Genomic DNA, 25,850 nt, shown 5'->3' on the forward strand with positions numbered 1-25,850 from the left:
ACAGTGGGTTTGTCTGGAGGAAAACGTGTAGGGATATTCTATTCAATACATATTTAATGTAGACGTGTGCGTTCTAAAATGGAGGAAATGCAGGGTCCTGAAGACTTGGAGAAGGAGAAACTACGAATAAGGCGAGGAGTGTGCCCGCAGACCCTGGGGCTCCCACCAGGGCAGCTGAGCCAGCATGCAGCCTGCTTACTTCAGCCAATCGGGCTTCAAGAGTGCATCCAATTATGAGCACCCATTGCCAGCCTGTCTGTAACAATGGCCAACTCCCAGAAAGGGGGAAGAGACAAGCCTCCCTGCTGCTGAGCCTCATGGAGCCTTTGTCCCATGGGTGTCTTAGTTAGGATTTGTACTGTAATAACATATCTGGTCCGGCCATCAAGATGGTTTAGTGGATGTGCTGGACAGTTTTATGTCAGCTTGAGAGGAGGGAGTCTCAATTGAGAACACACCTCTACAAGATCAGGCTGGAGGCAAGCCTGTAGGGCATTTTCTCAATTAGTAGTGATTGAGGCAGGAGGGCTCAGTACACTGTGGGTGGGGCCGCCTAGGTCTGGTGGTCCTGGGTTCTGTAAGAAGGCAGGCAGAGCAAGCCTTGCAAGCAGCACCCCTCCATGACCTCTGCATCAGCCCACATGCCTATACCCTCAGGCTGCTTGAGTCCCTGCTTCGGCTTTCCTCAGGCGACTGTGATTCAGGATATGTAAGTCAAATAAACCCTTTCCTCCCTGTCTTGGTTAGACACCATGACCACCACAGCTCTTATAAAGGGAAACATTTAATTGGGGCTGGATTACAGTTTCAAAGGTTTAGTCCATGTCTTCATGGTGGCATGCAGGCAGATGTGGCCCTGGAGAAGAGGCTGAGAATTCTACCACTTCTGCTTCCATAGTGACATAGGTTCTCCTTAAGGCCACACCTCCTAATAGTGCGGCTCCCTATTGACCAAGCATTCAAACACGTGAGTGGGGCGGCATTCCTATTCAAAGCACCACACTCCCTGCGTAGCTTTTGGTCACAATGTTTCATCCCAGTACTGGCAGCTGTAACTAAAACAGTAAGGAGCCTGCTGCCAAAGCCTGGTTCGATCCTGGGAACCCATGTAAAGGTGGAAAGAGAGAGCCAATTCCACAAAGTAATTTCCTGACTGCTGTGCCACACGCACATCATAACACCCATGTGCCCTTCTCCCCCACAACAGACAATCATGACAAATGGGTAAAACATAAAATACCCAATAGAAACAGCTCCAAAGAGGGATGCTGTGACTTGTGGCTACAAGTTGAGTCTGTGGTCAACCAGCTCTATTGTTTGGGGGCTGTGGTGAGGCAGGACTCCATGGTGGAACACCTCACCATGGCCAGACAGCAAGAATGGAAAATCTAGGGCCACATCTGGCTTTTTTTTTTTTTCCCTTCACATGGGTGATGGGATTTGAACTCAGGTCCTCACACTTACACAGCAAGCATCCTTACCCCTGAACCATCCATTCATTACCTGTTTTAAAATATGTGCTAAGCTCCATCCTTCTTTGAATACTCTTCAAAAATGGAGCTGTGTCCTTGGAGTGTTTTTCCCCTGTGGTGAGTACCACGCTAAGCTTTCCAGTAGAGAGCCCCGGAGAGGCAGTGGGGATGTGGGTTTCCCCAGTGACTTCATGCTTGCCTCATCCGCAGTTCTCAGTCCCACAGCACAGCTCCTGGGATGCTCAGTGGCCAGCAGCACTTGAGAGCAACAGGGGTGTACTTGTACAGCAGAGTGCCCGAGGTGAGCTCTCTCAACAGCTTCCTGACGACCCAGAGTTCCGTGTGTCTCTGCTGCCACATCCCAGAGACTTCCCTACCGTCTAGTGCCTTTGCTGCGCCTTCTTCAACAAGGTCTGGAACTTGGCCCTCGAGCATCCGTCTCAACCTCCGAGGATTGTTCCTTCCCTCTGCCGTCCATACATCCTTTAGGGTTCTCCTTACTTCTTATTAGCCGATTCTTTGTTGGCTTAATCCTTATTATAACGAACAATTCTTTGTATTATATGTTGCCTGTTCAAATTACAGTGTGGTTTGTCCTTCTTGATTGAATCCAGATAGACATAGACTTCAAATGTCCTTGGGGTAGAATTCACTGGGACTCAACGACACTTTAGTATAAAGTGGTTTATTTTGCTTTCCTGGCACTGCAGAACAGTAAATACCTTGGGGCGTGAGCTGGGAAACTGTAAGGAAGGAAAACTCAGTAAGTGGGTGAGAAAGTTCTAACACTGGACTTTGGCTATTTTACATTTGCTGTGGGCTGTGGGCTGACAAGAACAGTTCAGTGTTATTCTTTATTTCACAGAAAACGTCTTTGGTTACCCAGGGTCAGCATAACGGCACCAGCAAGAGAATGAGGTACTGGCTTCTCTGGTGAAGCCGCAGCCATTATCTTTGATAAGCTCAGGACATTGGCCGTGTTTGTTGCTTTATTTCTTAGCCACACACAAAGTGTGCCCCCACAGAAGACAGAGTTCCACTGAGCAAGGCCGGTTCAGTCCCTCAGCATGCATTAGCTCCTCCAGAAGGGCACTGGCCACTTCTGGCTGCAAGGAAATCTCAGGTCCATGAGACTGCAGACAAGGGCACGCCTCCATTAAGGGGTGACTGGTGTGGCCTTTCTCTGGGTCTTCTGAACACAGGAAAGCCCATGTGGTTCTGATACAGGGCTGGGGTAGGAACAAGATGACAGATGTCCCTTCCACCTCAAAGTCCTTGTAGCAATGCATCTGCATAATTAAGAAGAGTTCATGCAGTAGGTCGTATGTCCTCTCTTCTCAGAACCCTGGTCCTCCTCACGTGATGGTACACAAATAACGCCCTCACCATCACTGGGCAGGTCCTTGGAAGCATGAGGCTGTCTCAGAAGTCCTCTGCTCCCCTGAGGGTATTGCCCCTCGCCCTGCTCTGCTTCCTATTGCCTCACCCAGATGGGGAGCTGGTTAGCACATAAGAAAGAGAGCAGGCTCAGTCCATCTTTCTCCATTCCACTGGCCGCGAACCCATTTCCACTTCACTCCATCCCCAAACCCATTTCTCCCTACTGCTGATACCACCCAAGGCCCAAGTGAGCTAACGCTGTTTCAATGAGTCACCAGCCCCACACCTGAGCTGGGTCTCACAGCCATTTGTCCGTCCTCTTTGCTACTAAGGGTTGTTTGAAGAAGAGCTGAGTAGAAAACACTCACAGAATCCATCATTATGTAGGCTGGTGTTAGTCACAGAGAAAAAGCTAGGACATCTATGGTTAAGGGGGGTCTCCTTAGCACACAATACATTTTAGCAATCAGAGCCAGAATCCAAACGCATAATAAAGAGAGGCAAGTGGAAAACGCGTATAATAGTCATATTTTAAATGCCTCCTTTCCTGCCAATCTTACATCCGCTCCCAGAGATGCAAAAGCTGCCCACCCTGCCAGCTGCCAGCTGTTACTTCCCTGGAAAAAGGGTCAGAAGGCTGCTGGGAGCTAATAGCCAGCCAGAAGCTGCGCGTGAGAAGTGTCCCTCGTGGGTTGGAGCTGCTGGCTGATTGTCAGGCAAGACCTACAACTTCTGGTTTGATAAAAGCCAGCTATAGATTTCAAGCCTTCTTTCCTCTCTCTCTCTTTTTTTTTTTTCCTTTTTCCATTTGTGCTCTGAAATTGTCATGCACTCCAAATGGCACTCGGTGAGCACACAGGCCCTTGTTCTGCCTTGTTAGGCACCAACACTTACAGTCCTTTCTAGACAGTCACTTGGGGGGGTTTAGGTGAGGCAGGGGGTGGGGTTGGGAGCTGGGGAGCCATGAGATGCCCCGTGGCATCTGTGCAGCCCCGAAGAGGATACAGGCCAGAGTGCTTCCCGCTCATCCAAGAGAGCGCCTCAGATTCTGGTGGTTTCTGTGACAGCTGGGGTGTGGGGTGGCCTGTGCTGGCAGGTAGGTTAGTGAGGATTTATTGACGGGCCCCCTGAAATGAATTGAGTCACCAGCCACGTGCACCAGGCACAAAACCCAAAGCTTCCTCTGCTTCTAACTGTGTCTGTAGGCCAGCGATCAAGAGTTCCCTTCTCTGAGCTCCGTGGATTTCGTGAGGTCAGGTCAGGAGAAGGCGTCAGTGGGAACCCTGCACAATGGTGCGTGTGCCCTAAATTCAGATGCTCGGGGGCTGCCGTGTGCAATGCATCAACGGAGAAAAATAAACAGCCAGCAGAGGCTGGCTTTGAGTTGAGGCAAACACACAATAAATTTCAACTGCTGCAATTAATCGCTTGCTGCTTGTTGTGAAGAATAATCCCAGGGAGAGTACTGGCTCGCTCTCCATCAAAAGACAGGTGAAAGCAGAAAGCAGAAAAATATTTAGGGTCTGTAATGGAGGGGGGCTTACCTGTGAGCAAGTCGCTGGTACTGCATCCCGGGAGAGGCCCCTCCTGCTGCCCGGCACGGCTGGCCTCAACAGAGCCTCTGTGCTGGCCTTCCCAGCCCTCTGCCTTCACCTGCCCCCAAGGGGGGGTGTCCCTGGGGATGGGTGGCTGTGGGGAGGTGCCTCGCCTGCAGGGGTAGAGGAGAAAAGAGAACTCAAGCTCCTCGTGAGGTGTTCTTAGGTTGTGATAAAAAGTATACATAGCACAATCCTTATAGGTTTTCTTTTTTCTTTTATCTTCTTGCCTTTCTCCAAGTGTACAGTTCGGTGACATTAAGAACATTCATACTATGTGGTTCAGCCATTGTCGTTATCCATTACTAAAATCCAAATGGTCAGTCAGTGGTTAATCTCCCATCTCTCTTTTCTCCTCAACTCCTGACAACATTTTACCTTTGTGTATCTGGAAAGCTGATCTCTCTCTCTCTCTCTCTCTCTCTCTCTCTCTCTCTCTCTCTCTCTCTCTCTCTTTCTCTCTCTCTCTCTGGGAATGATGGGAGATATCATTCTGTAAATATGCTTCTCTTATTGGTTACTGAATAAAACCCTGTTGACCTATAGGAAAGCAAGATAAGTGGGACTAGGAGAGGTGGAGGATTCTGGGAAATGGAGGGAAGTCTCGATGTGATCTCAGGAAGAGAGGACTCGAGTTTGGCGTTCTCAGGAAGATAAGACCATGTAGAAATACATATATTAGTGATTATAGGTTAATATTTAAGACAGAGCTAGCCAACGAGAAACGTTAGTAACCAGCCAACAGCTTTGTATCTAATACAGCGTCTCTGTGTTATTTGGGGATGAGGAGGCGCTGGGACCAGGCTGGCGGGAAAACTGCTCGTAACAGGAAGGGTTTATGGGTACACATGTATCGCAGTGTCAGAGGACAGCTTGCCCAATAAACACTACCCACTAGGTCATCTCTCCAGCCATCTCAAAGACTAAAGGACTAACGGCTCCTCTGTGTTGTCACGTGAGTCAGAATGCAACTCTTCTTAAGGCCCAGTATGTGCCTCATTCTGTTTCTCCGTCTGCTGGTAGACATTTAAGTGTTTATACGGTTGGGCTCTTGAGGCTGATGCTGCTTTGATCATGGCCGCTCACACAAATAACTGTCTAAGCACCTGCTTTCAAGCCTTGGGGCTGAACCCAGACGTGGGGTTACCAAAATGTTTCCCAACTTCTATTTATTTCTTTCGCCAGTCAGTCCACATAAATAAAGCACAGGGAAAGTATTGGCCTTGGTGGTGGGTGGCCGCCTATGAAACGACTATGTCTTTACCGGACTTTGTTGGCTGTAAAAAAGAGTCGGAAGCAGTTGAGAGGGCATTGCCATGGAGTCAAGGAAAGGGATTGGACGACATTGGCTGATAAAGCTGCATGGTCCTCGTCTTCCTGTGTGGTGCTGAGATGTGGGTTGGAGACCCTGCATGGAGAAGAGAGCTCTGGAGAGAGGGCGACACCAGGTGAAAGCTGACCACAGAGAACCTTGCTTAGGCATCGATATTTTGTGGGAGCAGGGGTTCAGGCTAGGAGGTGGCTCTGAGACACTTCACAAATTCCACGGAGTGAGGTGGGAGCTGTGGCTCCTGGAGTGACTCCAGAGGTAACGGAGGACTGGGAGATGTTCAGGTTGCTCGGAGAACACGGGCCTTTGTATCGGGAAGTGCAGCCACCTGCGAGAAAATGTCAAGTCATGCCGTGGCAGAGACCTCTCCTGTCAGGGTTCACGCTCTGTGAGACAAGTTTGGCAAGTGTACAGCCAGACAGAGCTGTGTGGGTTTCAAAACACTGGGAGCCACCCGGGTAGCTAAGATTAGATCTAGCCTCCCCTGGCTGAGCACTCCATGGGTCAAACAAGGCTCTCCCAGGACAGGGCAGGGTCGGTGCAGGGCAGAGACTGTGGACTTAGTGAGGACAGAATTGAAGGGACTCTAGTCAGCCTGCGAACGGGAAGCATGGCCCTGGCAAGCCTTGCTCTCCCCCATCCCCTCTACCTTGCTAAAAACCATTAGGTCACATTCCTAAAGCTGCCACCAAGGCCCATTTCCATATTTGACCGCTTCTTCCTCTTGAGCCTGACTACCTAGTCCTGCTATTAAAGTCCAGCAATCAAAATCCCCCTTTGGCTCACCTAATTAAAATGCCCAATTAAAATTAAACACTGCACCCTAACATGGGGTTCCCCTTCCCCCTTATAAACTGACACTCCCCTGTGGGAGTGGCTGCCTCCTCTCTATCCGGAGGCAGTCCTATGTCCCCCCTCCCCCCCCCTCCCCCCCGCTCCCTTGTTCCTGTCCCCTTCTCCTTCATGTCCCATCTCCCATTCTCTGCCCTTTGCCCCTCTGGGGCACACAAACCTGTGTTGTGCTGAGAACTGGGTCTCGGGAGTCTTGGGCTACTCCGGGGTTCCCTGCAATAATTAGCACACAATCTCCAGTTGCCCCTTGGGCCTGTGACCTCTAGGTCAAGGCACCTGTGTCTAGGGCTCCCTTTATACAAGCGGGTATGCCGCAGCCTAAGACTTTAAGGACAGAAGACTGGCAGGGAGAACCGGGTTATGTACTCTTACTGACCAATACCGTTATTGCTAAGGCGAGTCCTGTGTGTTCCGGGTCCGAGGTCTCAGCCTGTGACAAGAAAAGGCTAGGCAGGTGCTGGCATAGCAGGCCCTCTGCAGCCTGCCTTGCCTTGTCCCTGTCGCACATGGGTGCTCAGGGCAGGCGACTCGCAGGTCACAGCCCTTTCACAGGGTTTCACTGTTTGCTAATGTATCTAGGAAATAAGTCACTGCTTCCGAATACCTGAACCCTGGAGGTGTAGGGTGGTGGGCGGGGCTTGGCACTCTGCTGCTCGCAAAGATCTCAGAGACCCCCCCCAATACTCTGATGTGAAAACGGTTGCCTCAGTGGGTTCTGGTGGGAAAGGCCTGGCCACAGGGTTAGACATCCACCAACACTGCCGTCCCTGTACACGGGTAAACGTCTGCTCTTTCAGTGTATGCCAGTTTCCATAGTGTAAATATTTCTCCCATAGCTCACTTCAACACTTACGATGCTGAGCACAGGACCTTTCCTCTCAGTTCAGTTTCCCGGGAGGTGGGGGGTGGGAGCATAGGAGCTTTGGGGTTTGGGGGCATGCATAAAATAAAAATACAAGTTCTCTCCATCTCTCTCTCCCTCTGTGTGTGTCTCTCTCTGTCTCTGTCTCTCCCTCTGTGTGTGTCTCTCTGTTTCTGCCTCTCTGTGTGTCTCTCTCTGTCTCTCTCCCTCTGTGTGTCTCTCTATCTCTGCCTCTCTCCCTCTCTGTGTGTGTCTCTCTCTGTCTCTGTCTCTCCCTCTCTGTGTGTCTCTCTCTGTCTCTCCCTCTCTGTGTGTCTCTCTGTCTCTCCCTCTCTGTGTGTCTCTCTCTGTCTCTCCCTCTCTGTGTGTCTCTCTCTGTCTCTGCTTCTCTGCCTCTCTGTGTGTATCTCTCTGTCTCTGCTTCTCTGCCTCTCTGTGTGTCTCTCTGTCTCTGCCTCTCTCCCTCTCTGTGTGTGTCTCTCTCTTTGTCTCTGTCCCCCTCCCAACTTGCTGTCATCTTGCTGGCCTCTGTATGTAAGCTGCCCCCTAAGAGCGTCTCTTTATAGATGGCACCACTAACTGTGTTTACTCTTACTTCTCCATGCAGCTCTGCCAAGTAGGCAGAGCTGAGAGAGGAGAATCTCTTAACTTAACGGAATGCACACTTTCTCTCCTTCTAGGAAGGCATCCGTCTCCAGGCACCAAGCTTAGAGGGTTGAGGATGGCTCTGCTGAAACTCATGCTTTCGTGTTGTGATCTCCAAGATCAGTTTGTCCCCAGAGGGACCACTACGCAAGGCAGAGTAGAGCCGAGCAGAGGCCAAAGGGGAACTGGGATTTCCCTTTGTGGATTCTTGGTCTTGTTAATAAAATAATTTCAACTAGACTCAGAGGGAAGCTTAAGGACTATTTTATTGGAGCCTGAGAGTAAGCCACAAGGCCAGTGAGCTATAAACCTTGACAGCTGCCTGGAGGAGGGAGATGGAGGAGGGAGATGGAGAGGGCATGACTGACAGCTGCCTGGGGGAGGGAGATGGAGGAGGGAGATGGAGGAGGGAGATGGGGAGAGAAGGGCATGCCTTTTGAGTCAGGGTTCAAGAGAGTAGGCAGGTTCAGAAAGGGAGGGTGACAGAGCTGGGTGCGGGCGTGGTTGAAGAAAGTGACAGTGGACAGAGAACCAATTCAAACATGAGGATTTGGCCAGTGTCCAAAGACGAGATGGGGGGGGCGGGGCGGGGCAGGGCGGGGCAGGGCGGGGGACTACATTTTTGGAGTTAGAACTGAGGATAACTGCAGAATTGTGCTGGTGCTTCTAGGGGAACACATACATCATCTTATGGAGGGGATAATTATCCCCCGTCTCCAGCATCTTCGGGTGAAACGGCTTTCCTGAGGGGTAGCCTCCCGCTGATTGACAGGTCCAACTGGATTCACTCTTAAATGAGAAGACAACTGTAATGTCTTGGGCAGTTTAGACTGTGAATTCTCCACCCAGGGCCAGAGAGAGAACTCAGACTCAATTCTTTTGACCAGGAGGAAGTAGCTGTCTCTTCATGGGCTGCATCAAAGCTATCTAGCACTTTCTCAATTGGCTTCTGCTCAGTTGTACCCTCATCTGCTTGGAAGTCTCACTGATTGGTATTACATTCTTTGACATTCAAGAAATCCTTACTCCGTGATTAGCATAAAAATTCATCTCATTGCTATGCATGAATATTTTAGTATTATCTATGTTGTGAGTTGAGTTGTTTCTCTTACAGTGTTGACTCAGATCAGATTCAGGAATGCTACTTGAGTTGCGCATTTATTTCATATTTATTAGAGCGACAGTCGCTAATCTCTATTGAGTGAAACACCAGACAAAGCACACAGGGCATTTCGTTTACTCTCATAACGGCCTCAAAGGCTTCTGGGTACACATGTGCGGTCTGAGCTGGCCAGGAGGGCATGAGAGATTTGGCGGAGCTTCAGGCTACACTGCCCCTCCTCGGGAAGCTGTGAGCTAGGAAAAAGCGCCATACCCCACAAAGGTGACAGGCTGGTGCATTTGTCACTGTGGTGACCCATGACACGGACACCTCATTTCTTACCTATTGCAGAGAGTAAGAAACAGAGGTATGGCAATGTTAAACTTCCCAAGGGCATAAGCGGGCAGGAGGTGGTGTATGGTCTTAACCAGGAACCCTGTGTCAGACACAAGCTCTGAACCTGGGTGCTGTCTTGAGTCAGGGACACCTAAAGGACATGCATTCACATACATGTCTGCCTTACACATTGCATGGCATTCTATGTCAGCCGTGCATTAAAAAAAAAAAAAAATCATTGCTCAGGCTCAGGCTCTGTGGACAGAGATGTACGGCTGCCAAGCCCAGCTGCTTGGAATTTTACAATGCAACAAGCAGAGATCAGGAATGGAGAGCTGTCGGGGAAAATGAGACCCTAAGGAAATCAGCCCCCTGCATTCTTTTTCCTGGGTATGAATGGTTCTGATGACAAACCAGAGTCTGGAGTGTGGAAATCAGGAGTCAAAGCTTGCTCCATCGGGAGGGTTTAATGTAAACTGCCTGGCCACTTAGCTCCCCTGCCTGGCACTTCACATCTCTGCGGAGCCTTGCAGATCTGCCTGTCCATTAGATACACCGCCTAAAGCGTCTGCCATTTAACGCATTTCTTGGGTTATGGTTGCTCCACCTGCCGCCGCCGCTCCCCTCTGATCCCTCCCCTCTTGCTCCCTGATGCCTGAAAGTCCTTCAATATGAAACAAAGCCTTTCATTTCATAGAAGGTGATGAGGCTTAAAATGCAAGCACCCCTTGGAGAGGCTGTCCATTGATTCAAATTCACACCATGCATTCGTATAAATGAGTGATCAGGTGCCCCTTCCCCCACCCAGCGTATTCTGTTGAGGGAAAGGCGGGGGGGGGGGGGGGAGGAAATATGAGCACCAGAAAAATCAAGTATTGGAGGAAGGGCGCAGTAAAGAAAGACCAGGGCTCTCCAAGACCAACCTCTGTATGCATGAGGAAATTCTCCACCCAGCCATGTTTAGGGGTGTAGTTCATAGCCCGAGGGTCGTCTTTTAGTTCTGTGACCATCACCGCTGTAATATGTCTCCAAATCTCTTTTCATCTGTAAAGACCACACTAGGCAGCTCATGTAAGTGGTTCACACCTTTGTCCCCCTGGGACTGGCTTATATTACGGAGCAGATGTTCTCGGGTTCATGTGTGTTTCATGTGTGTTGTAGCATGTGTCACGTGCTACATGTGTCTCATCGATGTTCTGCTGCATGTATGCATCACATTAGTGATTGTAGTGTGGTGCTACCGTGCACAGACGTTTATTTCCGATTCCTCTGGACACACACACAATTGCTGGATCATATGATGACTTCAGGAATGGACATAGCCCATAGCACGATTCCATTTTCCATCCCCGCCAACAGTGTTCAAGAATTCCAAGTTTCAGCAAGTAACCATCCTAATACTCATTACCTTTAACTGTGAGTTTTTTGTTGTTGCTGTTGTTGCTATTGATTGTCTTTTGGGGCCAACACCACATGTGGCCCAGGCGGGCCTGGCGCTCACCGAGGAACCGAGGCTAGCCTTGAATTCCTGACCCTCCTGCCTCACCTCCCAGGTGCTAGGAATTCAGGCATATGTCACAATGCTGGGCAAAGAAAGCTGCCTGTGGGCATATCCAGAAGCCAAGCAATGGTGTGAGTCTAACTACAGAAGACTGGGGGAAAATATGGGGCTGGATGCCAAGACTTACACAGTGGGTCCCACACCAAAGGGTGGCAGAGGTCCTCACTGGCATACTCTCTTAGTGTCAAGCTTCTCCACAAGTCCTTGCTGCCTCGCCGCTGCCTCCTCTTCTACTGGGCGTTTGGTCACCCTCCTTCTGCCTCTTTCCAATATCCTTCTCTCGCTGCCCCCCGCCCAGCTGTACTCAGGTTCCTTAGGGAAGCAGAGCTTGGGACCTCTTTGCTGCTTTCTTTTGGAAAGCTGCTCTCTGGAATACACGTCTCAATTTCACTACAGAGAGTCTACCTCTAGAGGCCACCTCATACGGGGGCTCTGACCCTCCCCGAGTAAGGCAGACAAAGTGCTGATAACCTGGCTGGTACCTAAGCAGCTTCTGAATCCTCTTGTCTGTTCTTGATGCTGGCATGGAATAGGACCCTCACCACAGCCAGGCGAGCACTGTATCACTGGGCGGAGCCATAGCACTCTAAGTGCATTTGAAGGTCAGCTACTAAGAGTCTGGTGGTTTTAACAGGAAGCCTCATGTGCAGGGCTAACCCAAGAGACCCTGCCCCAAACTTCAGATCCAAGGAAACACAGGAAGCCGCGCAGGAGCAGATAATCTTTGGCTTCTAGAATGCTCCCGTTCAAGTATGCAAATGTTTGGTAAAAGGCACCCCTTGCCTTGGGTAATGGTTTAACAGGCTATTTTGTAGCTTGACAAATCTGCTGTTCCCAGCATCTACCTTGTAAGAGAAGGAGATGAATAAATCTGAACTTTGTAGGGGAAGGAGGCTAATCTTCATGTGTACCCGTACCTGTAACAAATTACAACAATCCCTCTTATCTGAGCTTCAGTCACCTGCAGTTATGTGCATCAAATATAGCCTGAAAATACGAAATGGAAACTTCCAGAAACAAATGATCCTTCCATTTTAAATAGTGCACCAGGAGCTTGGAGTGTTCACTGGGTAAAGGGGCTTGCCGCTAAGCTCCATGTTCTGAGAAGGAAAGTACGGACTCCCCAGATTTGTCCTTTGACCTCCATACATGCTATGGTAAATACCCCACACATGCATACACATAAAAAAATGAAGAGATGTAATTTTAAAAATTACATCTGTGCCTCATCTGGATGGTGAGGTGCTGGCCCACCTGTCCCGTCCACCTGTGACTCTTCCATTTGTGGAGCACCCTTGCTGAATACTCAATGTGCTCACCAGTCAAGTAGTAGCTACAAGACTCTTGCGGTATAGCGTGGCACATATGTGGATTATCTCTCTTGACACTGTTACAAAATACCCAACAGAAGCAACTTAGAGAGGAGAGGATTGTTTGGGGGGAAACCATCCCGGTAAAGGAGCATGGTAGCTGGAGCTCGAGGCAGCTACTCAAGGTGTCTGTTTGTTTGTTTGTTTTTGCGCAGATCTGGGAACACAGAGGTGGCGAGGAAGGAATGGAGAGGGTTGTAACTGTCAACAGCCTGACCCCAGTGACCGACCCCACAGATGCCACCACTTCCCCAAACAGCCCCTCAGGTTCTAAGCCAGGTGTTGAGTACATGAGGCTGTGAGGGACAGTTCCCATTCCGGTCATCTTTGTTTTACTTAACGATGAATCAAAGAACAAAAGCCACGATGCTGACGATTTTATGACAATACAGAGTTGTAACTTCTATTTTACTATTGGCCATTGTTAATCTCCTATTGTGTCAAATTTATAAATTAAACAATCACAGATATGTATGCATAGGAGAAAAACAGTATTTACAGGGCTTGGCATTCTGTAGTTCAGTATTTAGGAGTTTGGGATATAGCTTTTATGGGTTAAAGGGGGCTATTCTAGACTGAGAAATTTATAAACAACAGACATTTCTTTATCCGAGTTCAGAGGCTGGGAAATCCAAGAATAGGGTCCCAGTAGACCTCATGTCTGCTGAGGGCCTCTCCCTCGTGGGCAGTGCCTTCTCTGTCTCCTCAGATGGCAAAAAAGCAAAGAGGCACACTTCTTTTTAGGTCACCAATCTCATTCATCAGAGCTCTGCCCTCAATATCTTTGACTTCCTAATGCCCTCTAGTTGACAGTTCAGTCGCAGGATGTGACTCAGGGAATTCAAATCATGCAGACCTCTTAGGAAGAGAGGCTGGGACTCACCCTCCACTTCGAGTCTGTGATACCAAGACCTCTGTTAGGTTCTGAAGGTCCTGATCCATCTGCCAACAGGACAGGGAACATGCCCAGAGAGGGTGTCACCCAAAGGAAAGGCCACCTGGTCAGATAGCGACCCGAACAAGCATCAGTGCTTTTGTTCTTTAATGTGCAGTGGAGAGACCGCGTGCAGTGGAGAGACCGTGTCCAGCATCCGATACGTGTCAGGACTAAGGCCAGTGCTGACTGAGGATTGGGAGACTGGGGTGAATGTCCATGGCAGGACAGATGCTGGAGGAATGGCCACTCCTCTGTGGGGAGTCCTCCAGCCCATGTGTGATGCTCAGTCCCTTTGAACAGGGCCATTCTCAGGAGAGTATGATGGTGGCTATCTCCCGTTTATACGTGGTAGATCAGTAGTTCACTCTGCCTTTTCATGATTGTAATTGGAGCTTTAAAAATGGGAAAGTCGGGTTTGTCAAAAAAAAAAAAAAAAAAAAAAAAAAAAGCTAGTCCTTTCTTTCTTCTCCTTTATTCCATAGATTAATGCTGTGCAGTATGGGCCATGTTTGGTTACGTTTATCTGACAGTGTGCAGTGTTATAAGCGACATTCTCGTGTCCATTATCCCTCAGAGTTCCATGCCACACTCTCACACCTCCTTCATATAATGGCAGTAGGGGTTATGGCCCTTGAGAGGCAACTAACTTGTCACAGCATGATCTCATGGATGGGGTTAGCACACCTGTAAAAGTGACCAGAGAGCATATCAGAGTGCCTCTACTATTTGAGGACAGATCAAGAAGGCCACTTATGAGCCAGGAAGCAGGCTTTCCACCCATACCCACTCCTCTTGATTTTGGACTTCTAGCCTGCTAACCTTTAAGCACTAAAAGCATACGGTTTGAGCTACCCACTCTCTGGTATTCTGTTACAGCCCCCACAGGCCCATGTTGGAATACTTGGCCCCAATCATGGAGCTGTTTGGGACCGCTTAGGAGGTGTGGCCTTGTTAGATGGGGTTTGTCACCAGGAGTGGGCTTTGAGGTTTCAAAAGACTTATACCATTCCCTGTCTCTGTCTCTGTCCCTGTCTCTCTGTCTCTGTCTCTCTCTCTCTCCCTGCTTTCTGCTTGCTCATCAAGATGTAAGCTCTCAGATGTTCCTGCCAACATGTCTTTGCTCCACCATCATGGACCCTAACCCTCTGACACGGTAAGCCCAAATTAAACATTTTTTTTTTCTAAGTTGTCTTGGCAATGGTGTCTTCTCACAGCAATAGAGACACACCAAGACAAGCCCTAACTAAGAAAGACAGAGACTCCTGGAACCTGGCAAACAGAAATCCTTCACTTACGGACTTCTGCCAGGAGGGAGATGTTGGCCCATATCTTGACTCCATGCTCTGATATTTTCTACTTTGTCAGCAGCAACCTCTGTGTAAACACAGACCCGTCATGACTGGCGTAGGCATAGTGTTGCCCATTTATTGCTTTCTTCCTTCCCCTTTTGAACACTGTCAAGAGTTGCGTAGAGAAAGTGAGAATCTAAAGTTTCCACTCAGACATGTAGGAAACACGGGTCAGAGCTGAGCAGCCGCGGAAGGAAAGGGACAAACCGGAAGTGAGACAGCGTTCCACTTATTACCCATGTGCCCTGAAAGAAGTCATCAGATGTCTCTGAGCCTTGTGCTCCCGGAAGGTACAATGGCATCCACTGCACCTCACAGGACTGCTCTCAGGGTTAAAGGTGCTCAACAGTCCTCAGGGAAGAACTACTCCCTGGGAGGCCACACATGAGCATCTGCACAGCAGTGGGGAGCATTGGAACATGAGGTGTTTATGTCCCAGACCTCAGACACCGCCTCTGTCATCTGCATTTCAGTCAAACCTCAGCAGGCATGCTCAGACACACGTTTCTCAGTCAGGGAGACCTCTATAAACAGTTTACATCCTTGGACTGCTTTCCAGGAGGGGCCCAGCAGAGGCTCTGAGCAAGGAGCTGTTATATCATTCCTCAAGCTCAGGCCGGATTTGAGAGGAGGGGGCAGCGTCTGCAGGCAGAGATTCAGCCCTCAGTGCCTTTCCCACAGGCCCTGGTGTCACGGGTCTCATTTCGTGGAGAACTGGAAGAAAAGACTGTCTTGATTCTTCTCATGGAAAGGGGTCCAAAGGCAGAACTTTCCAGAAGCACCTCCGAGGCCCTATCCAGCCCATCTGAGGACAGCTGTGAGAAAGGCAAACATCTTCCTCTCTCCTCTCCCCTCCCACGCCATTCCGTCCTTTCCTGTTCCATCTCCTAACGGATAGCTGCCTCCAGTTATCATGGTTCAGCCATTCCACACAAACAATGTTGTTTCCCATCCCCTCAAAAGATCTGATGATAATTTCTGAAGCAGAAAATTCAAGGCTGAGCTAATAAACATAGGGAACAACAGGCTCCAGCTCCAGGCACTTCTGACTCGATCATTCAACATGCGTCAAGGGCAACATTCCTGTGTGTGTGTGTGTGTGTGTGTGTGTGTGAGAGAGAGAGAGAGAGAGAGAGAGAGAGAGAGGGAGAGAGAGGGAGAGAGAGATCAGATATGTTATATTATTATCAAAATAATGTCTCATTAGATAATTTCTCATCTCTTTTCCAGGTTAATTTGTACAAATAACAAACACAAATGTTTATTGTTTTAACATCTACATAGTGCCCCATTGTGAAAACACACCACAAAGTATGCCACCTTTATTATGATGGTTTTAAACCAAGCCTCACTCCTTTTGTTTATAATGTGTGGAGCAACTCGCTTCAAGTGCAATACTTGGGTGCACCTGGTATAACCTGGCTAGGGCGTTCTAGGACTTGCTCCCTCTGTGAAACCGGGAGGCGGCCAGGTCCAAGGGCTGGTTCAGTCTGAGACACCCTTGGTGTGCAAGCCCAGCAGCTGGGATGCAGTAAGAGCCTTGCTGGCTGGTGACATGAGTGAGTTCACACCTACACTGGCTCCCATCACCCTCCACCGCACTGGAAATCACCTGGCTTTCTAGTATCCACACACATGCTTGCGGCATCATCCTGCCTGTAGGCTACTGAATAAACGAAGAAAAAGGAAGAAATAAACTTAAGATGGTGAAATGAGAAGCCAGAGGGTGTGTGTGTGTGTGTGTGTGTGTGTGTGTGTTTATACTCCTGCACAGGGCTGTAGGCAGTAGTAAATCCTTGCTCGTAGTTATGAGCAGAAAATCTGTTTTAGGCAGTTAAAGGACACGGTGAAAACCTGGCTTCCTATTCCTTCCCATTATCAGGCCCCGACTCCTCGTTTGAAGCTGCTAATGAATAAGCAGTCTGAACACTCAAGTTCAATCTCCCCGAAACACCTTCTCAGGCGCCGCAGTAACCCCGAGGCCGGGGCATTCCTCACAGTTTCTTATCTGGGTGGTAAAATCGGGTCGCCGCCTAATTGGTTGCTGACTCTCTCTGCTAAATGAAGGAGGTTTCTGTTTTAAGAAATAAAGAGACTTCTCAGCGGTTGATTCACTGCCCACGGGGAGCCTGCGGAGCAGAGGCTTCCTCTGCCTAGAGATTTGCATACAACATCCACTTCCTGCTTCGCAGCCGGCTCCACCACTTACCTGGACCCGGAGAGGGCGAGGGAGGCCTGAGCCGCCCGAGGTGCAGCCCCAGAGCCCAGCCAGCGACCACCCGCCCCGGGCCGCCTGTCTGCAGCGACCGCAGGTCAGTGATCACACTGGTGCCCGTCTGACCCTCTTTAACCACGGACCGGCTTTCCAGTCCACTGCCTTCCCCTTTGCCAGAACCTTCTGGCCTTACTTTCCTCTGCCCTCTTCATCTGGCGCAGCTCTGAGCTGAGACTATGACCGAGCCCCAGTAAGAAACGAGGCTCTGGTTTAGGGTTTCGGGCAGGCCGAGCTGAGGTTAACTCTTTAATGAGGCTACTCTAGTGTCTCCTCGGGTTTCCACCAAGAAATCAAGCTTCCTAGTGAGTTCAAGGCTAGCCCGGGCTATGTAGCAAGAGCTTGCCTTTTAAACAAATCAAAACTTCTCCGAGAAGGGTAGCAAGCAATACGCAGTTGGCTTCCAGCCCCAGAGTCAGTGCCAGAGCGGGAAGGGCAACTCCCAGTTTTTCTCTGTCCTGGTTTTATGCTGGGGGGAAAAAATCAGCATCCCGTTCTTGGGTCAGGAAGTGCTCGACACCCTCACCCCACCCCCCGCCATCCTCCATTCCAGGCATTTGCTGGGCCTGGTGGATGCTGGGGTGAAACGCTTGGCCTTAGAAGCCCCTTGTTGTGACTTCCTAGTTCACTGTGGCCTCTTAGACTACAGAGAGTGTTTTTTTAAGGGAGTGAGTGAAAAGAGGCCAAATTAATCATTTAAACGGAGCTCAGAAAACTTGGTTCCAAGCTCTGCCTCAACTTTGTGTGGGTCCGTCTCTTAGGCAATTCTCTTTGGCTTCCAGAAGCCTGGATTTCTTCATGTGCTCTCTCTTCCTCCCTCTCTCTCTCTTCCTCTCTCTTCCTCTCTCTCTCTCTCTCTCTCTCTCTCTCTCTCTCTCTCTCTGTGTGTGTGTGTGCACTAACGTGATTATGTCTAAATTCCTTTCTAACAAAACAAGGCCAGGGCAGTCCCAGAAGGACATCGTATTGGGTGGTCTTAGAAGACATGCTTTGTTTACCCATTATTACACATATAAATTTTACCTCTGCTACTAGTCCATTAGGAAGGCCTTTGCTTCTTACATTTTCCCAGCCCCCAGAACCTGGCATGCCATCAAACACCGGAGAGGTACTCCGGCTCCTTGCACATAAACTTTTAAAAGTCTTTCAGTTCCCCTCATCTGCTTTCCAGGTGGAAGGTAAAGCAGCTGTCAGGGCTGGAAGCTTGTGGTGGGAAGGGTCGGGGTGGGTGGGGGTGGGGGTGTCAACCGCAGCTCTGCAGGAGGGCTGCCTAGAATCCAGCCATCATTGTTGGCTTTAACCACATGGGGGAAATGGGATTTCTTGAATTTAGCTCATGTCCCCTGTGTTTGCTGAGAGTCAAGGCAGGCTCCAGGGTTGGCAGTGGATCCTGCTTCAGAGGCCAGGAGCTGGAGCAGGAAGATACTCCTGGCCGCAACAGTCAGTGCGGGGTGGGGTGGGGAGGGTTGGGGGGATGGGGGGCGGCTTTAATGGAAGGGGACAGGGAACAGTGAAACACATCCTAGCACATGTAAGGCTGGTGACTACGATTAGAGTCATTATTAGGTGGCAAATCCACTGAGTCCTTAACCTTTTCAAAACCAAAAATTATTAATAATTTTTTTGAGCAATTACTGTCAGGTCCCAGCAGGTTCTGGCTGAGGGGATGGGCATATTTGGGACTTTGGGTATTGCCAAACTCTGTAGGTTATAAGGCTCTAGTATAGGCCTTGTGGTGTTCCTAGATGGCTGTCTGTATTCTGGAATAAGCACACCAGACTTCCAACACGTTTTGCTTGTGCCGAGTCCCTGATTCTTACTTTAAATCTGAACGGTTATCATCTAGACCAGGGTAGCGGGTGTGTGCCGCTGCCAGCCTGGCATTGATGGGTGAAGGGCCCACCACAGCCATTCTTGATCTGGTGCTGCTCTTCCCAGTCACCCCGAGGGTGGAGATGGGTGCTGCAGCTGTTCCGATGTGTTCGCTGAGTGAGGTGTGGGCAGTGTGGCAGGGTGCTGGAGAGAACTCTTCCTCACTCAAGGATTCTTAGAGGATACGAAGACACAAAGTGGTCAGGCCCACACCCCTCAAGACCAAGGTGTTAGTGACTTTCAAATACGCTGAAAATTAAAAGACGAGGAGAAAGTCATATTTCCAGGCGTCGTTTAACGGGCATTCAGCAAGATAGATTATGGCGGAGTGGTTCGTCTAAATTAAATCAATGTTTTACACGTTGCAGAATGGAAATCTCAGATAGATCCTGAATTCAAATCGTTTTCTGCTGCAGGCAATTTTAGATTGACCTTTAAAATGTACACACATAATAAACAACAGGCAATTGCTATAGGGGTGGAGCTTGTACGGAGCCCCTCCCAGTTCCTTTCACACCCAACTAAATGGCCCATAATGTTTGCTCCTATGTCCTTAGCAAACAGTCCAGCTGGCTTCCACGAGGCACATCTGATGGTCGGAATCTAGAAGCTGCCCCCCCCCAGGCCTCGTCACCCAGATATTTTTAGATCATGAAACACAGGGTTTCTTCTCCTGCTCCAACATTCCTTGTCTCCTACCCAGCATGCCTCGTAGAGCCCATGTGTGCTCCATCCTCAGGGCTCTGCTCAGCCTGCTGGTGAGCATGTGTGCACGCAGGTGGTGTGCACCCTGACCTTCCGGGAGACCACAGGCTACAAACCAGCTGATGGGCGGACTTTCACCCACGTGGCAGCCCACAGCACAGCACAATGCCACTTTGGCTTGGTTCCCTGATGACACTTCGGAAATCAAGCTGTTTGCGTGGGTGGGACACCCTCACACAGCCTGTCCTGCTCTCCCACCCTGCAGACCTAGTCTGCGTGGGGTCTTGGCCACTCGCTGAGTGGTGAAGGAAATCTGGCTCCTGTGCCCAGCCTTCAACGCTCTTCCTTTTCTCTCCAAGGGTAAACAGGTCTCATGGCCATCTCTGGAGTTTTCCTATCCTGAGTTGTCTGCCCAGGCACCCTGGCCACTGGCCCACCCTGCACATTCCGCCCCTTTTCCTGTGATTATCCCTTTGACCCTTCCTGCACCTGGCATACATAGGTTACAAGGTCTTTCTCCTATAGCAACAGCGGTTGCCTCTTCCATACCCCTCCTCCGTGTCCCTTCCTCTTCACTCTGGGACCTGCACTGAATTAGAAAGACCACCTTATGTGAGGCCAAGAACAAACAAACAATCAAACAGACAACAGTAGTGTCTGAGCTGGCTTGAGGTTGTTTCTCTGAACGTTTTTATTAGCAGCTGTCGATGTGACAGGCAGTCTATCCCCAGAGGTCTCCGCCCACCCGTCACAGCTGAGCACTGGAGTCCCAAGGCCACTTCTGATGCCTGCCCTCAGCCTGACTGAGTCTTCCTGTGCAAAGTCCAGCAAATGTCCCCTTGTTTCCAAGGCTCCCACCATCCCAAACCATGCTCCACTAAGCAAACCAACCTTATGGTAATTTGCATACATTTAGGCAGTAGACAAAGAAATTCATGAGCTTACATATATTTCTAAAGATCTGTGATTTTTAGACCACTAAATAAAAAAGAAAATGTACTCTTTGGGGGCCAGAGAGATGGCTTAGCTGGTAAAGGTGTTTGCCACCAAGTGACAGCCTGAGTTTGATCCCAGGAATCCACATGGTGGAAAAGGGAAAGCAGACTCCTGCACATGGGTGCCATGGCAACACACCATACAATAAATAAATAAATAAGTGTAAAAAGGAAATTTAAATTATTTCCTAGAGAGTAGTTGAATAATCTGTAATTGAAAGTATCTGATCCAAATTGGGCTTTAGGATCTTTCCAACTATAAAAATATATACTTATATAATAAATAATAAGGCCACCTGAAACATCCATGCTATATGTCTCTAGGACTTTTCAACCCTATCAGTAACCCAAAAAAATATTTAAAATAACATAACAAACTCAGGACTGGAGTTCAGACCCCCAGAACCCACCTAAGCGCCAAGTGTGGGTGACAGCCCACTTAGAATCCATCCCAGTGTTCAGGTGATGGGACAGGGAACCCTAGCCATACTACCCACAACGTCCAGGTGGGAGAGACCCTGCCTCAATACATAAAGTGGACAGTGACTGCAGGTGGGGGAAGGCCCTACACACACACACCACACACATACACACACACACACACACACACACACAGACCTCCCATACAAACTAACACGCACGCATACAATTAAAAAAAAAAACCAGCCTGGTATTGTGGCGCATGCCTACAACCGCAGCGTTCAGGAGGTGGAGACAGAGGATGAGGATCTCAAGGACAGATTGGGCTGGATGAGACCATGTCTTAAAAAATAAAACCCAAATCTAATCCGTTGGTGATCAGCTAGCCTTGATTATTTGGGAGCTGTTAGGGCATGTATTAACTACTCGGCCGCTCACTCCTGCCCTTCATTAAATCCCGCCGTCCTTGCCTCAGAGATGTCCCCTGGAAGCTGTCCCCTTCCCAGCTGCATTGCCATTTATCATCGCCCTTTGTTTGTGCTCTGTCATCCAGGTTTCAATTTATTTTGAATTCAGTTTATGATTAAAATTTAATGAGATCCAATCAAGTGCTTTTTTTTTTTTTTTTTTTTTTTTTTCAAATCAAGAGATGCCTCTGCAGTCTGAGCACACCCTCCATTGTAATGGCATGAGGGAAAGACGCCCAGGCTTCCCTCCGTGGTGCCTGATGGGACACTGGACGTGTGCACCCGTGCCCCTGGGGGTCAGGGTGAATGACCTGAACCCGACTCTCCTGAGCTGCTGGAGATTCCGAGGCGGCTACCTTCACTTTGTCCGTGCACACTGCCCAGCACACAGGCTCTGGGGATGAACTGCCGTGGCCATAGGACCTTGAGAAAGTTCCTTAACCTTCCTGTACCTCAGTTTCCCTACTATAGAATAGAACTAACAACAGTACCCATCAGCTGGGGTCACAGTGATGAGTTACTGTGTATAAAAACCCTTGTGACTATTTTACACCTAACAGACATTCAATAAAGATTAACTGGAGACAAGTAAGAGAGGGCAACATTCCTTACCTAGATCCATTTTATTAGGGTTCATTTGCCACATCAGCACACTCTATCAGCAGTTGGTGGTCTGTAGCCCACCAGGCCAGAGGTAGCCCAATAAGGTCTTTCTATACTAGCCTAGTGCTAAGAATCATTTTTATATTAATTTTTTTCTTTTTATTGACTTTTAGTTGCCTGTGTAGGGGATATGTGCATATGAATGCAGTTGTGGGAGTACATACATGTGCGTGTGTGTGATTGGGGGTGTGCATGTGAGTGAGTGTGGTTGGGGGTGTGAATGTGAGTGTGGTTGTGGGTGAGTGTGAATGTGGTTGGGGTGTGAATGTGTGTGTGAATGTGGTTGGGGGTATGCATGTGTGTGTGGTTGTGGATGTGAATGGGAGTGTGGTTGGGGTGTGCATGTGAGTGAGTGTGGTTGGGGGTGTGAATGTGAGTGTGGTTGTGGGTGAGTGTGAATGTGGTTGGGGTGTGCATGTGTGTGTGGTTGTGGATGTGAATGTGAGTGTGGTTGGGGTGTGAATGGGAGTGTGGTTGGGGTGTGCATGGGGGTGTGGTTGGGGGTGTGCATGGGAGTGTGGTTGGGGGTGTGCATGTGAGTGTGGTTGGGGGTGTGCATGGGAGTGTGGTTGGGGGGTGTGCATGTGAGTGTGGTTGGGGGTGTGCATGGGAGTGTGGTTGGGGTGTGCATGGGGGTGTGGTTGGGGGTGTGCATGGGAGTGTGGTTGGGGTGTGAATGGGAGTGTGGTTGGGGTGTGAATGGGAGTGTGGTTGGGGTGTGAATGGGAGTGTGGTTGGGGTGTGCATGTGAGTGTGGTTGGGGGTGTGAATGGGAGTGTGGTTGGGGTGTGCATGGGGGTGTGGTTGGGGTGTGAATGGGAGTGTGGTTGGGGGTGTGAATGTGAGTGTGGTTGGGGTGTGAATGGGAGTGTGGTTGGGGGTGTGAATGGGAGTGTGGTTGGGGTGTGCATGGGGGTGTGGTTGGGGGTGTGAATGGGAGTGTGGTTGGGGGTGTGCATGGGAGTGTGGTTGGGGTGTGAATGGGAGTGTGGTTGGGGTGTGCATGGGGGTGTGGTTGGGGGTGTGAATGTGAGTGTGGTTGGGGGTGTGCATGGGAGTGTGGTTGGGGTGTGCATGGGAGTGTGGTTGGGGTGTGAATGGGAGTGGTTGGGGGTGTGGTTGGGGTGTGAATGGGAGTGTGGTTGGGGTGTGCATGGGAGTGTGGTTGGGGTGTGAATGGGAGTGTGGTTGGGGGCGTGCATGGGAGTGTGGTTGGGGTGTGCATGGGGGTGTGGTTGTGGATGTGAATGGGAGTGTGGTTGGGGTGTGCATGGGGGTGTGGTTGGGGGTGTGAATGGGAGTGTGGTTGGGGTGTGCATGGGAGTGTGGTTGGGGGTGTGAATGGGAGTGTGGTTGGGGTGTGCATGGGAGTGTGGTTGGGGTGTGAATGGGAGTGTGGTTGGGGTGTGCATGGGGGTGTGGTTGGGGTGTGAATGGGAGTGTGGTTGGGGTGTGCATGGGAGTGTGGTTGGGGTGTGAATGGGAGTGTGGTTGGGGTGTGCATGGGGGTGTGGTTGCCTGTGGTGACCAGAAGGACCAGATCCATCTGGAACTGCAGTTGTATTTGTTCTAACTGTGGAGCTGGAGACAGAATGCAGGTATTTTGCAAGAGCACTCACTATACATGCTTAACCAGTATAGTTAAGCCCCCATCTTTACACTTATAAAGGGTTGTTAAAAACAACAAAACCAGTGAGCTGCTAGGAGATGGCTCAGTGGGTAAGAGACTTGCTGTGAAGTACGAGGACCTGAGTTCAAATCCCCAGAACCCATGGACGATGTGCATGGATGTGCATGCTGGTAACCCAGTGCTGGGGATCAGAGTCAGGAGGGTGCTAGACCTCACCTGCCAGTCAGCCTAGAGACTCTACCTCAGAGGAGTATAAAATAAAAGCAAGTCTCTGTCTCCTGTGTGGGCGGGGGCATGCATGTGCCCTCATACACACACACACACACACACACACACACACACACACACACTGAAATACAAGAGAGAGACAACATATGAACCGTAAAGCAGGAAGGATGTACTGTTTGGTCCTTTGTAGGGAATTTTTGCCAGCCCGGAATCTCAGTGGCTTGTGGAAACTTGTGGGAACTACAGGGAGATCTTCAGGTAGATTTGCCTTCACCAATCTCTTGTGTGGCTTTGGCAAAGCTCTTTAACGTGTGTCATTAGGAAATGGCAGAATAGTACCTCTCGCCCTGCCTGCGGCCCAGGACCAGATGAGCTGCCGAGGATCAAGTGTGGCGGCAGCCCACCCTCGCATGTCCATCCGCTCCTTACACAGCTGCAATCTCATGCGCTAGGTTCGGGCGACACTCTCAGTAGCTGCTGCACCTGCAGGGGACAGCATCTGGAAAAGAGACAAAGTCTCTTGCTGGATTAAAAATAACTTAAGAATTGGATGTGGATCAGGCTCTGCATTGGGCATGCTATGGCTTTTTAGCCTCATAACACCCCTATGGAACAGAGTTGCTGCTCACTCCTCCTTTTCGTAGATGAGGAAAATGAGACCTGGAGAAGTTAAGTAACATTTTTGTGGTCATAACATTTAATTACAGCGCTGGGAGGGAAGCAACCAAAATCCAGAAGTCTGCATCCAGAAGCAGTTCAATTCTGTGTCTGTCTCACACCTGAGAAATACCTGTTGATTCAGGGGAAGGCCACCTGAGGGTCAGAGCCACAGTGAAACGCCACATCGGGTCTGTCCTGAGAGAGACTTGCTTCTCGAAACAGGAAGGGGAAGGAAGCTATCTGATGGCCTTGCAGGAAGGGAGGCCAGGATGACTGTAGGGACTGGTGAGACATAAAGGTGTGTGAAGATGGATGGGCCCCTTTCTAGGACTCTGGTGGGTGAAGGAGTGAGGTGATACGGTAGGAAATGGATGGCGGGGAAAGATGTGAGCAGAGCCGATGGCAGCTCAAGGAGACTGGCTGGGCTGTGCGCAGAGAAAGGCAGGAGGGAGGAGCGAGGGCAATCCTATGAAAGGGAACCGGGGCACCTTGCCAGGGAGCGTCTTCGCTGGGGAAGCTCTTGTCCACAGAGCCAGTCCTGCTTGGGGTAGGAGATGGTAGAGGATGGCTGCCTCAGTCCTGGGAGTGGAACAAGAAAGCCAGAGGTTTGGAGAAACTCACATGGCATGGGAATGAAGAGGGCTGGAGAGACGGCTGGCTCAGTGATCTGAGGTGGCTCGCTGCCCTTGTAGAGGACCCAGGTTCAGTCCCAGCACCTACATGGTGGCTCACCATCACCTGTAACTGTAGTTCCAGGGGATCCAGGGTCCCCTTCTGACCTCCAAGGACACCAGGCACAGATGTGGTGCTGAACACACAGGCAGGCAAAACACACATAAAAATGAATAAACAAACAAACTCCCCTGGCCAACCTGATCTCTGTAGCATTCCAGAGCAGCCCAGGTACACAGTGAGACCCCCTCTCATAAAATAAAAGAAGAAGAGCTCAGCCCCAGGGGGTGAAGAAGACTTGCGAGAGGAGGTTGCTGTCTTTGGAGCAGAGGGCATGTGAGCCACATGTCCACTGTGGCAGGCGCTCACTGGAGCAGGCCTTTGGTACCTAGCCTCTGTTTGCAGCTGAAGCCCAGTGTTTTTGTGTTTTGTATTCTAAGGAGCTCACAGTCTCCTGGAGGTGGAGTGGGAGTCA

General features: G+C 49.9%; 1 protein-coding gene across 1 annotated transcript in view; it reads left to right on the forward strand.

Annotated features, from left to right (window-relative positions):
* The first annotated feature begins 16,854 nt into the window (after positions 1-16,854).
* The window catches only part of Traf3ip2 (TRAF3 interacting protein 2), a 41,673-nt gene continuing 32,677 nt past the window's right edge, over positions 16,855-25,850 (forward strand). The window contains exon 1 of the mRNA XM_051175550.1: positions 16,855-17,103. The gene's annotated coding sequence lies outside the window, so the exon portion shown is untranslated. The remainder of the gene's footprint in view (positions 17,104-25,850) is intronic.

The sequence above is a fragment of the Phodopus roborovskii genome, unplaced genomic scaffold (genome assembly GCF_943737965.1).
Source record: "Phodopus roborovskii unplaced genomic scaffold, PHOROB, whole genome shotgun sequence".
NCBI classification, from domain to species: domain Eukaryota; kingdom Metazoa; phylum Chordata; class Mammalia; order Rodentia; family Cricetidae; genus Phodopus; species Phodopus roborovskii.